The following is a 13,178-nucleotide window of genomic DNA, read 5'->3' as shown; positions in this document are numbered from 1 at the left end:
AGATCCCACATTCCGTGTGGTGTGACCAAAAAAAAAAAGAAAATAAAGAAACAGGGAAGAGTGAAGAAAAGGCATTTAGAAGCTCAGGTGTGAATCTAGAACAGTCTAAAAATTTACCCTTGACTCTTGTGTAAGAGAGTAATATTTGCTATAGGTCAGGATATCTCTACCTCAGCACTGTTGCTATTTTGAGCTGGACAGTTCTTTGCTGGGGGTTGGGGAGGGGATGCCCTGTGCATTGTAAGGTGTTTAGCAGCATTCTTGGCCTCTACCTGCTAGATACCAATAGCATCCCCCGTGTGCCGACAATAAAGTGTCTTTGACATTGTCAAATATCGGGAAGGGGCAGGATGCAAAATTGCCCTGGTAGAAAACCAATGCTCTAAAGCTCTGGGAGGGCTCTGTGGGTCCAAATCTCTGACAAAATACTTTTTCTTGGTCTTTACTGTTTTCTTTTGCTATATTATATCTTCAGGTGTTGGAGAAACCAATTAATTGAGCACATGATTCTCAGATGTTGAAAGACTCTATTTACAGCTAGTCAGTTGACTTTGATACAAACAATGTAGGTTTTTGTATTACAAAGGAGCTAAAGACATCAAATGACATACAGTTGTGTTTCATTATCAGTCATTAACTCCACCCTTTTCCAGATCATCAGGCAAAATATGCCATTTAAAAGATAGGAGCCCACTTTTCCAGGATGACCTGACCTTATATTTTGTTATCAATCACCTAACAAAATGAAAGAGGAAATGTATCTTGTCCCACAACATATTTTAAAACAATATCTTACACTGTTGTTTTCAACTTTTTTTTTTAAAGAAAGCAGAACTCTCTTCCTTAGACATCTGTTGGAAAAAAATTAGCATTTAAAATAGATGAAAACAGTATCCTAGTAATATGCTCAACTGTAAGGTCAATTTGTACGACTTGCTTATTATAGTCAGTCATGTTAAGAGACTCTTCCTATGAACATTGGTATTCAAAATGAACAGGAAAGATTAAAAAAAAAGTTAGGAAAGACTGTGGTAGGTTTATGTCAGTTTTACCATCCAATTTTTTTCTTTATTTGAAAAATAAAATTGACTCAAGAAAAGTTATAGTTCATACTGTTAGGGATTAGTATCTAAATTTACACTTTTAGCTATACAGCCAGAATCTTTCCAGAATTAAAAGAAAAAAATCAGGCACATTTATTAATTATTAATAAATGACACATTTGTAGTAAATTCAAATATCTACGTAGAGGTGGCAAGAGAAAGTGGGTCAAGTGAACATACTGATGGTTTCTTATTTGATATAGAACATATTTCAGTGTATAGATTTTCTTTTTAAATTATAATTCTTATGTTATTGAATGTATTTTTATTGTATTTTATTTATTTTAAAATTTATTTGAAAGCATATTTTTATAATGAAATTTGAGCTCAGTATTTATAGAACAGTTGAATCACCTTCCAGAAATTCTCAGAAAGACAGCTTGAAAAGCATAACCTTACTTTTTTTTTTACTTATTCAAATGCCAGTGATATTTGTGAATCAAAACTACTAAGCATTTTATCATCTGTACTTGATAATTTTCATATGGAATGGTACTTAATCTTTTTAAATAATGAATTAAAACCCTTTTATTTTAGCTCCTGTTATGAAGGAACCTCTGAGCACTTATACTTTATTTTTTCCATCTGTGTTGCAAATTTCTCCCCCCTCAGTTTTTTAAAAACTTTTCTTTAAGATTTTCTTAAAAAATGAGTATTTCAAACTTATAGAAAAGTTGCACGAACAGTTCAAAAAACTTCCATATCTCATGTAGACACAATGCTTAAAACTCCAGTGTACATTTCTCAAAAACAAAGATACTCTCCTCTTAATCCCAAATAATCCTCCAAATTAGGAAATTGATACAATGCTGCCTTTCAATCCACAGACCCCATTCAAATTTTGACAGCTTTTGCAGTCTTTTTCCTTTATGAACCAGAATCATGCATTGTGGTAATTTTGACCACTCTTTACTTTTCTTTAATCTGGAGCATTTCCTTAGCCTTTCCCTGTGATTCATGACCTTGACAGATTGAAGAGTACAGACATTTCATTTGATAGGATGTCCCTCAACCTGGGCCTTTACGAGGTTTTCTTATGACCAGACTCAGATCATTCCTTCCTGGCAGGAAGACCTCAGAAATGATGCTGTGCTCTTCCCAAGTTGATCGCACAATGGAAGCTCAGGATGAGCATCTATCCCACTCCTGGTGATGCCAACCTTGAGCACTCGGTCAAGTTGCCAGCTTTCTCCACCTTAAAATCACCATTTCCCCCTTTTTTTAATTGATAAAGATTTTATGTTGAGATAGTTCAAGGCTATGCCAAAGGCTTCAAACTCATTAAGCCTCCACTCACCAGCCTTAGCATCTGTTCCTAATTCCTGCCTGAATTAATGACTATTATATGACTGACAAATGGCGATTTTCTATTTCCATTATTTATCAGTTGGCATTCTAGAGTTGGATAGATTTTTTTCCCTTCTCCTTCATTTATTTCTTCATTTAATAGTTATTTTTCATATCAGTATAGATTTATGGATTCCTATTTTATTCAATGGATCTGTTACTATCATTACTCTGATGCTCAGTTTTCCAGAATTGTCCAGTTGGAACCTTTGTAAACTTGCTCCCAAGTCTTTTTGACAATCTTTATATCATTCTTTGAACACTTCCTAACGTTCTATGACAAAAAGATAATCCAAGTCTATATTGTATCTTCCCCACCCAAGTGCTGGAATCAATTGTTTATCTAAGGAGTCCTGGTTCCTTTTAGTGGAAAATGTTATTGGAAACCAAAATCTGCTCTCAGACTGCTCATTGCTACTGGAGTGTCATTGCTTCTAGACTCTCTTGGAAAACAGAGCTGAACTTCTATATGTATATACATACAGATGCATATATATGTATGTATATATATTTATATACACAAATCTATATCATCTATTATCTAAAACTACAAGTTCACTCTAATATTTCCAATTCCAGTTCATAATCTCAGGGTTATTTCTAGCTTTCTCTTTTCTTTCATTTCCTTTGACAGTGAGGAACCTGGCTCTCATTATTGACAATATAGTTACATTTTCTCAAAGTGATTGTCTATAACTAACCTTCCCATCATGCTTTGTTCCTCCTCCACCATCTGCAAGGGGAGGGAAGGAAAATGAAAGCATCTATACTTTTCAGTTTATGGGGCAATTGTGGCCCTGATCATTCAGTACAGTGCATCTCTAGAAGTATTTCCTAATCATTTTACCTGTCTTTCAGTTTCTCTCCACCTCCAGGTTTGGTAGTAGAATGATTATAGAATATTTTGTGGAATTAGAGAATAACGTTCAACAATTGTCCTCAGTCTAGCTACTGTTTCTTCATTTTATCCCCCTTCCCCCTCATCTGTTCTGCCACTGCTCTTGGCTTATTTCTTGCTTGAATTGCTTTAACAGGCTCCTAAATGCCACAAATCTGGTTCCCTTGAAGATCTTCCACATAAACATCAGAGTGATCCTTTTAAAACACAAAGCTGAGTACAATATTCTACTACTTTAAAATTTCTCAATGGCTTCCCTATTGCTCCAGACTCATTAACGTGGTTTATAAGGAAATCTATAAGTTGATAGATTCTTGTTTTCTCTCCAAATCCATCTCTAATCACTTTCTTTTCTGAACTTCCTATGTCAGCTACCACAGGTGTTTGTATGGATACAAAAGTCATTAAAAGAGTGCTTTTTGATACCAAGCTTTCTGGAATTGAATCCTCTTTCATTGCCTGATTAAGCTTGTGTCTTGTTTTGTTTTTTTGACCCAGTTACTATTGCTATGAAAGTAACCACCCAAAACTTAGTGATATAAAACAATAACCATTTTAAAGCCAGCTTTTGTGGATCCAGATTCAGGAAAGGGCCAGTGGGGACAGTTGTACGCTGGGTCTGGAGGATCCATTTCTAAGATGACTCCTCACATGTCTGGTGCCTGGGCTGATGGCTGAAGAATGGTTTCTGCTGGTAGCTGGACATTTTACTGGCAGCTCAGGGATCCAACATGTTTGTTTCAGCAAACCAGGTGGAAGCTGCTTGGCCTTAGAAGTCACATAGTGTCACTTCCACTGTACTCTACTGATGGTAGCAAGATTCAAGGGAAGGGACATAGATTCTTTCTTTTTTTTTTTTTTTTTTTTGTGGTACGCGAGCCTCTCACTGCTGTGGCCTCTCCCGTTGCGGAGCACAGGCTCCTGACGCGCAGGCTCAGCGGCCATGGCTCACGGGCCCAGCCGCTCCGCGGCACGTGGGATCTTCCCGGACCGGAGCACGAACCCGTGTCCCCTGCATCGGCAGGCGGACTCTCAACCACTGCGCCACCAGGGAAGCCCATGATTCTTTTAACGTTTTAAAACTGTTTCCCCTTGGAGGTAAAATGGCGGTACTAGAAGTCTGGGTTAAATGAGTATTTTATAAGGGGGCTAATACACAGTAAGAGGTTGATAAATATCAGATATTTTTGTTTTTCAATGACATTTCTGCCTGGAATTTGGGTCCTATTCCTCACTGTCTGATGAAGGTGGAGGTAGTTCAGCCCCTCTCCCCAGAAGTCTTCTCTCACTCTTAAAAGCCACCTCAGGAAGTTTCCTGGTTCCCTGACTTCTACAATGCTTTATAAACGCCCATGTATGTGCTTATTTTCCCTACTAATCTGAGGCTTCTAGGGCAAAGACAATCAATACAGTATCTCTAGCATGCAAGGACTCAAGACCCTGAGATAGGGTGATCATACATCCAATTTTCCTGGGACATTTCCCTTTTACACCTGCTGTTATAGTACAGTTAGTAGTAGTGCCACATTTTATTCTCAAAAAGTTCCCAGTTTGGATGATAAATTATGCAGTATCTACTCAAAGAGCCTTCTAGAGTCTTAATCATGTTGGTAAAGGAAAGACTGCCCTTGACCCTCTGATACGCTTTCCTATTGTAGCAGCAGTGCTTACGGGTAACACTGGAGCCTGGGAAACTTGCCTCTCACCGAGGGGGTGGGGAGGCTGTGAGGGAAATATGCCTTATGATATCCCAGGGAGCCAGCCTGTAGTGCTGAATCACTGGCAGCATTTCCCAAAAGTGAGTTAAGAAACCATTTCCCACTGACTCAAAGGGTGTGGGGCTCTCACTGGTCCGTACTGACTAGAAAGGAATCACCTGGTTTGCTTTGACTTCCGTTGAAAATGTAGCGAAAGTCCACTCTGAAACCCCATTCCCTGCTGTTCTCCAAGGGTCTTCTGGTATTGTCTCCTAGATGTCTTTCAGGAAACATTGGCTGGTGAATGCGCTTAGGTTGTGCTACAGAGGAGTTCGAAATGGAACAAAACTGAATGAGGACTAAATTGTAAATAAACTAATGCTCAGATGTTTGTACTTACCTGGAAAAACAGGTTTAAAAGATCCAGGAAATAGAGCCATAGGTTCACTCAAGAAGGGAGTTTGAAAGAATGCGTCATCACCTCCGGTAGTCCTGCCAATTGCCATTTTCGGAAGTGAATGGGGACTTTTTTTGCCTTTTGTTTGGTCTTCTTCATTTTTCAAAGCCCAGTTTAAGTCCTGCTTTGTCCAAGAAACTTTCCTGAGTTGCCACAGAGAGCCTCACTTCTCCCTGACCTCTGCTTCTCCCTAACTCACCTTTATTTTAAAAATTTGCTTATCTGACAATTCTCCTGTAAGGTCAATAACCTGTGATACAGCATTTATGGGTGCCAAACTCTGTGCTGAGTGCTTTGCCATAATCATTCCTTCTAATCCCTTACCACCAGGTAAGTACTCTTACCTACATTTTACAGGTAAGGAAACACAGGTAACATTGTATTATTATTTATGTTATTAGATTACATCGCCTCTCCCCATCTAACTTGTAATCCTCTCAAGAACTGCAAACAGGTTTCTTATCTCTTGGTATCTTAGTTTCCCCACACGCAGTAGGAACTCAAAGGAGCAAATTGTTGATGTTAATGGCCGGTTTTACTTTCTGTCTACTCCATGAAGACGGAATTTTAAATGCAAATACATAGATGTGCTCTACAGGCCATCTTTAAAGCCCTAGAAACCTGACATCAAGCCAGGAAAATTAAGTGTGAAGAGAAGGAATAATACGTACGTGGGACTTGCCATTTTGAGAGTCCATTGATGTCGCTTTTGAGTCACAGGAAGCTTTGCTTCAACATTTAAAAGAGGAAGAAAATGTTAGGCACATTGTGACTATTTGAATATTCTCTTGGGTTGATTTCCTGCATTACATCTTTGAAAGTGTCCTGATTTTCATATGTATTCCAGTGCTGAGTGGTATTTCCTGTCTCAGCCTAAAAAATGGGATTTGACTCTTAACAGGAAGTGTCAGTAACAGCATCAGCTGCAGTGACAGAGACGCTGCAGCAGCGACTAGCACATTGTAACACATTTGAATTTGGATCTTAAAATAAGCCACACACGCTGAATAAGTATGTAAATGTATATGAAATAAGTATGCGTGCCTTATCATAATTTTAAGTCTGATTTTTATTGTCAAGAATGTTTCCATTTAAGAGTTTTTAAACTCTTGCCTTAAAGGGTTGGCCAAAGATCATTTTTCTGTTTTTTAGTCTCTTATATCCAAACTGTCAGATATTATGTGTGAAGAGGCCATTCAAGGCAGAATCATGAAAATTACAGATGGAAAATTAGGTCATTTTCTTTTTCCTTTTCCAATACAGGCTGCTTTCCTTACAGAATATCTTCAAATATTTTTTCCATCCTTGTTTAGAGTGACGTACACGAATGATGGGGCTATTACAGGTTCCCCTGGGAGGTTATTCCACAGAATAATGGGACTTGCTGTAGGTATATTTTTTACCTGATTTTTAACCTAAACTTTAAAAATTTTTTGCTCAATTTCATTCTGTTACCCCTTGGACCACCTGTACGGTTCTTCATAGAGGGTTGCAGGATGCTCCTTTTGATAGGAATACTCAAAATAATTAAAGGGAACTAGGCCCATTTATGTTTGATGTGCATAAGTCTGTTTTGTTTATTGTGTGCTTATTGACATGGCCTAAGGAGGCATAATGATAGTGGGTGATTCTTAAACATAAACATAATCACAGAACTGGATAAGAAAAAGTTCATAAATATTCTTTTAAGTAGGTGTAAAAAATATTAGACCCCTTCTTTTGGGCATATGCCAGTTCTCTCATTTATGGGAAAATGAATGAAATAAGCAACCTGATCAGTCTAGTCTTGGATTGTCTAGAACTTCGCCAGTAAGTTAGACTTGCATTAGTATGTTCAGTTCAGCTTCATACTCTAGCCATAAACTGGGATTTCCAATATGCCGTATCCCAGAGACACCAACCTTGAGGCTTGTTGTGTGCTTTATTGGTCTCTGTATGTCCATGGCTGAGCCCGTGCCTGGCAGATATCAGGCGCTTTGTTGGATAATTGAATCCAATGAATTATGTACTAATTAGAAAAAAAAGTAGTGAGAACAGCCATGAATCTAGTATTTTTGACACCCAGCGCCAATCATTTTCAATACCCTTATATGAAAAATGTATTTCAGTAATAATTGTGCAATGAAATGAGTAATAACAGCCAGAAGAGAAATATAGACAATAGTTTTATTAAACGTAACAGATAATCATGCAAATAAATTAATTAAAAATAAAAGTTACAGAATAAAAATATTTTAGTTTTATATATATATATAAATTAAAATATAATACATTAATGATTTCTTGGGAAAAAGGAAAATACTTTATACTGCCATTTATTCCATTGCTTCCAGAGGCGGTATTGAAGGGACTCGAGTTTGCCTTCTTTGTCTTTACAATCATTGTTTGTTTTGAATCTATTGTTTTAAACACTTGAAGCTGTAGTACCCTAGGAATTGGAGATGCTAACTGCCCTCTAGGTAAGCTCAAAGGATTCCAAACCATTTTGAACTTACTCTCTAAGTGAATGTGGACAGCTGAGTCTCTGGGTATACAAATGGACGTTCCAGAATACGATGTTTATTTAAGAATAATATGTTTATATATATATGAAGATTACATATGTATTATTAAAACTCAGCAGTAACCACAGCAATTGCTTGGAACTTGGACCAACGAAAGATATTTTAAGGGGGAGGAGTATTTTATCATTGACATTGTTTAGAGTTGGCAGAGCATAGGGAAAGTAAAAAGCAGTGTGCCTTTGAGCTTGTCATTTCTTTTAGTTTATTACTGAAAAATTCTTAATATTATTTAAAATTTTAAAATTTCTCTACAGACAATGATGACTTGCTTGCACCTGGGGCAGACCGTTCCCATTTCCCTGTCCTAGGTTCACCACTGTGGAGGATACTAATTTTGCTTTGAACAAAATTTTTGAAAAAAAAAAAAATTTAAAAATCTCAAGTCATCCATTATAGTTTGACTTCCATGGTTTGCAGGCATCCAATACATATTTTTTGAATTCCTAACGAGGAGAGAGAGTGGAGGATGGGTGAAATCCCTCAGAAGGGGGCTGCGGGCATTGGAAAGTAGCAGGCCAGTATCAGGTCCCCGGGGGCAGCAGAACAAGGACATCAGCAATTTAGAAAGGGAAGTGAGCAGTAGAACAAAGAACTGATGTTTTGTTCTGTTGGTGCTGGTCATGGGCTGCTGGCGGGAAGAGCAGAAGCAAGAGAGTTTCTCGAGGCTTAACTTCCCATCTCATTCTTTTAATTTCTACCTTTGACCGGGGTTAGCCATACATGTTTTCCCCATTCTATTGCTCAGTTCCTGAGAAAACCCTTCCTACTCTTCCTTCAGTGACTTACCTGCTTCTGTCGATAATCTGGAAATTTTATGGTGAAACTGCAAAATGGTGAAACACTAAAATGCATCTCAGGTCATGTGGAACATTTGTATGCCAGATGCGTGGTACAAGTAGGGAGTACTTTGCATTAAATTCTTTCTGACATTCTTCTCAGACTCAGTTTTCTCTTGCTGACTTTTTAATTTTTTTTTTTGCGGTACGCGGGCCTCTGACTATTGTGGCCTCTCCCGTTGCGGAGCACAGGCTCCGGACGCGCAGGCTCAGTGGCCATGGCTCACGGGCCCAGCCGCTCCGCGGCATGTGGGATCTTCCCGGACCGGGGCACGAACCCGTGTCCCCTGCATCGGCAGGCGGACTCTCAACCACTGCGCCACCAGGGAAGCCCTTTGTAGGCATTTTTATACACTTCCTCTCCAGTTAGAGCAAGGGTAACCAAGAAGTGCACTCCTCTGAGACGGCTCTTAGCCATTCTGTTTTAGTCCTCATCACTCTGTCCAATAGAAATCTTATACAAATATATGAGAACGCCCTGTAACCTGTTTCATCTTGGCCCCTCCATCTCCTACTCTCTTATCAAAAATAGAATTTCAGCATACCCATTAGGATGGCTATTAAAAAAAAATAGAAAATAGAAAATAACAGGTGTTGGTGAAGATGTGGAGAAATTGGAACCTTTGTGCATGTAAAGTGGTGCAGCCACTATGGAAATCAGTATGGCAGTTCCTAAAAAAATTTTAAAAAGAATTAATAGATGTAGCTAGTGGGAAGCTGCTGTGTAGCACAGGGAGATCAGCTCGGTGCTTTGTGATGACCTAGAGAGGTGTGATGGGGAGGGTGGCAGGGAGGCTCAAGAGAGAGGGGATATAGGTGTACATATAACTGATTCACTTTGCTGTACAGCAGAAACTACACAACATTGTAAAGCAATTATAATCCAATAAAGATGTAAAACAAAATTAAAATAAAAAAGAGTTAATATATGATCCAGCAATTCCACTTCTGGGCGTACACCCAAGAGAATTGAAAGCAAGGAGGAGATATTTGCACCCCCATGTTCATAGAAGCATTATTCATAATAGTCAAGATGTAGAAGCCGCCAAGTCTGTTGTTGGATGAATGGATAAACAAAATGTGATCTATCCATACAATGAAATATCACTCAGTCTTAAAAAGGAAGGACATTCTGACACATGCTATGACTTGGTTGGACTTTGAGAACACTATGCTTAGTGAAGTGAGCCAGTCAATGTTGTATAGCTTACTTTATAGAAGATACCTAGAGCAGCCAAATTCATAGAGACAGAAAGTAGAATGGTGGTTACCCAGGGTGAGGTTGAGAGGGAAATGGAGAGTTGTTGTTTAATGGGTACAAAGTTTCAGTTTGGGAAGATGAAAAAAGTTCTGGAGATGGATAGTGGTGATGATTGCACAATATGAATGTACTTAATGCCACTGAACTGTGCACTTAAAAATGGTTAGGATGATAAATCATCGAACGTTACATGTTTTTAACCTCAGTAAAAAAAAAAAAAGAAAATCTGACATTATACACCTTAATCCCAGAAAACTGCATGTGAAAAATAATTATGGGTATTTTACCACAATAAAAGATAATTAAAAAATAGAATTTCAAGTTTGATTGTTACACATCACTCTTCATATAAAATAACAGAGAGCTATTTTAGAGGAGTTAGAGTCTGATGGCATGGGCCACATGCTCTAGCTCAGCCCAGGTAAGTTTTGAAATAATGCTTGGTGGTTGGCGTGGTTTGAATACAATACATGGTTAAGCGGTATTACCTTGTTCTTTCCAGGTCAAAGAGAGGAACAGAAGAGTAAATCAGAAAAGGAAATGGCCACCACTGTCTAATTAGGTGGTACCCTCTGAGATGGAGATATTACACCCCCAGCTCATCTACAGGATGTTTAAAGATCTGAATGGTCACTTCAGCTCCTGTTGCATCTTAGTGGAGGCTGCTTGTGCAAAGTGATGTTTGGCAAAATAAAGTAAGCAAATTGGATGTCATGTGAATTAAAAGCAAAGTTGGGAAGAACAGAAACCTTCAAAACTTGCAATGGGATATCCACCTTTTGACAGTTAGGTTACCAGGCCAGAGATGGCATGGGATATTAGTAAAAGAAAGCTATGATTACTTTGGAGACTATTGGGCGATAAGAAATAGCAATAATGATGCTTTGAATTAAGGCATTTCTCCCCAGGGCTCACATATGCAATAATTTCTTTTCACAATATACTGAGAAACCAGGGAGGAATGGGTATTATTATCTCCAGTTTATAGTTATAGAAGGTGAAACTGAGGCACAGAGAAGTAATCTGAGTTTGAAGCAGTGTCTCATTGGCAGGGGTAGCAGTAGAAAACAGGATTAATTTCCTGATCTCCAGGCCTCCTGTCTATAAATAGCTTGCCTTCTGTTCTGTTGATCCTGCCCAACAAAGCTGCACCCCAATGTCCCCAAACATGGCAACAGTTGGCTCCCCAAATACGCTTTTAAAGCAGAGAAGCCATACAAGAAGACTGGGACCTTTAGGCCCCTCCAGAGGCTAGCAAATGTGTGGGTGACCATCACATAACTTCAGTGTTGGCTCGTGAACCTCAGTTTCCTTCACTGTCACATTTCTCTGTTTCTAACTTCCTTTGAGCAGGGAGAAAAGACAACTGGAATTTCAGTGAACTCCATTTTCTTGGCTTACAAGTCACAAGCTCCAGTTAAGTGCCACCCTGAATAAGTGGCTCCTTTGTGTTGAGGGAGAGACCACCCCCTGACCCAGAGATGCGGTTTTGCAACACGCAGATGGAGATTTCCAGAAGTCCTCAGCTGGAGCAGCTAAATGTGACTGAGACAACACAGTCCCATAGACAAAGGTCAGACCTATTTTAATCTCTGAGTGAGGCTATTACTCTGGGACAAGGCCCTTCTTGTCTGATTTCCTGCTATTTTCAGTGATTCACAAGCCTGAATCTCTTTCATCTGGGAGTGCAGAGACCCATCCCCCTTTTAGATTTGTTTGTGAGTTAAAATAGTTCCCATCCTCAGTCTTCTCAGAGTGTCTACTTGCAGCCGTAGAATTCCTCAGGCTGTGACCTGGAGGAGTCCCTGGGAGGGAGAGTCAGGGCAGCTTGGAATGCAAGCCCAAGGGAGGAATCCGGAGTGTAACAGGAAGTGGGGTTGCTGCTTGCTTGCCCAGAGGCTCGGAGCTGATAGATCAGTGGGGCTGACTCCTCTGACAGTGCTCTGGGAGGCTTCTGCAACACAGCCTTACGGAGGCTTGCCCTGTACTGTCTGCTGAGGTGTATGCATCGTGCAGGTGTTTCAGTCCAATCCAGTCACTATAGAATCCAATGCAATTAGGATGAAAGATGCTCCTTTAGTTTCTTGATGACACAGCCCTCACGTTCTGTAATTACTGGTCCATTTGGATTGATAACCCTCGTATTTATGGGTTATTTCTCCAAAGTGAATGCTGCAATATAAAAGCCTGCTTATCCAGTTATCCTGTGGCTTTTGAGTTTGCTAGTTCCCTCTTTTCTTTAAAAAAATTTTTTTAAATAACTTTATCTACTGTGGAAACATCTCAAATCACTGTTTCTTAATTGTTTAATACCTCAGTTTGATGTAGACAGAGAAGAGTTTGAGAAATGTAGCCAAAGCTAGCCTTCAGGGAATCTGCCCAGAGTAATAATAATGATGAGTTGACACTTGTTGATTCTATACTCCTTGCCAAGTACTGTGCAAATGCTTTATACATATTCTGTCATTTAATCTACATAAGAATCCCATGAGATCATTTTACTGAAGACAAAACAAGGTTTAGGGAAGTTAGGTAATTTTCCCTAGATCACACAATTAGTTTGTGGATAGAACTAAAATTCCATCTCAGATCTTCATGCCGCTAAACACAATGGAACAATTTTGCTGAAACTTTGAGAATAAATGTTGGATCTTCCCTAATGTCATGGTCTTTGTGGATATCATACAATTAAAGATTTTCTACATTTTCTTCTCATTCTTTTTAAAGAAAAGGTCCCTGAAGTCAGTGAGAAACTTTGGTGAGTTGCCCTTTCCATTTGTTTATAAGAGGAAACGTTAACTTCTGTGATTGTTCCACACATTCTTGCCACTTCCCTAAATCAAAGAAAAAAAAGAGCCACAAAACATGGCTGTAATGCCTGTTTTCATATCAGAAGGTCAAAAAACAAAGATCCATGAGGAAATAGTGGGAAGAGAGTATTGTCACAAAAACACCAGAAGTTGCATAAATAAATAAATAAATAAATAAATAAATAAATAAATAAATAAATAAATA

At 38.8% G+C, this 13,178-nt stretch overlaps 1 long non-coding RNA gene across 1 annotated transcript in view; it reads left to right on the top strand.

Annotated features, from left to right (window-relative positions):
- LOC114895802 overlaps nt 1-10,853 on the top strand; it is an 83,987-nt gene extending 73,134 nt beyond the window's left edge. The window contains exon 3 of the long non-coding RNA XR_003793648.1: nt 10,666-10,853. This is a non-coding gene — a long non-coding RNA (uncharacterized LOC114895802). The remainder of the gene's footprint in view (nt 1-10,665) is intronic.
- The last annotated feature ends 2,325 nt before the right edge of the window (nt 10,854-13,178 follow it).

This window comes from Monodon monoceros, unplaced genomic scaffold (genome assembly GCF_005190385.1).
Source record: "Monodon monoceros isolate NGI ecotype Baffin Bay Population unplaced genomic scaffold, NGI_Narwhal_1 Super_Scaffold_15, whole genome shotgun sequence".
Taxonomy (NCBI): Eukaryota; Metazoa; Chordata; class Mammalia; order Artiodactyla; family Monodontidae; genus Monodon; species Monodon monoceros.
This window is presented reverse-complemented; position numbering and strand designations above follow the sequence as displayed.